Here is a 311-nt window from a genome sequence, read left to right on the forward strand (position 1 = left end):
GAAAATGTCATCATCATCATCAGATGAACTCGAAGAAAGATTAGAAGAAGCTTTCGACGGTATATTTCAAAATATACACGACGACATAGTCGCCGGCAGAAGAAAGAAGAAAGGGCAACGTACTTACATAGAACGCAACTGTGAAGAAGGACACATCCGTTTATGGAATGACTACTTTAGCGAAGAACCGACATTTCTGAGACATTTATTCAGGCGTCGTTTCCGCATGAATAAGGACTTATTCATGCGTATAGCCTATCGTCTCTGATATCTTGCATATTTACATTGTTTTATCCATTCATCCATGAGCA

The sequence above is a fragment of the Brassica oleracea genome, chromosome C4, assembly GCF_000695525.1.
Source record: "Brassica oleracea var. oleracea cultivar TO1000 chromosome C4, BOL, whole genome shotgun sequence".
Classification (NCBI taxonomy): domain Eukaryota; kingdom Viridiplantae; phylum Streptophyta; class Magnoliopsida; order Brassicales; family Brassicaceae; genus Brassica; species Brassica oleracea.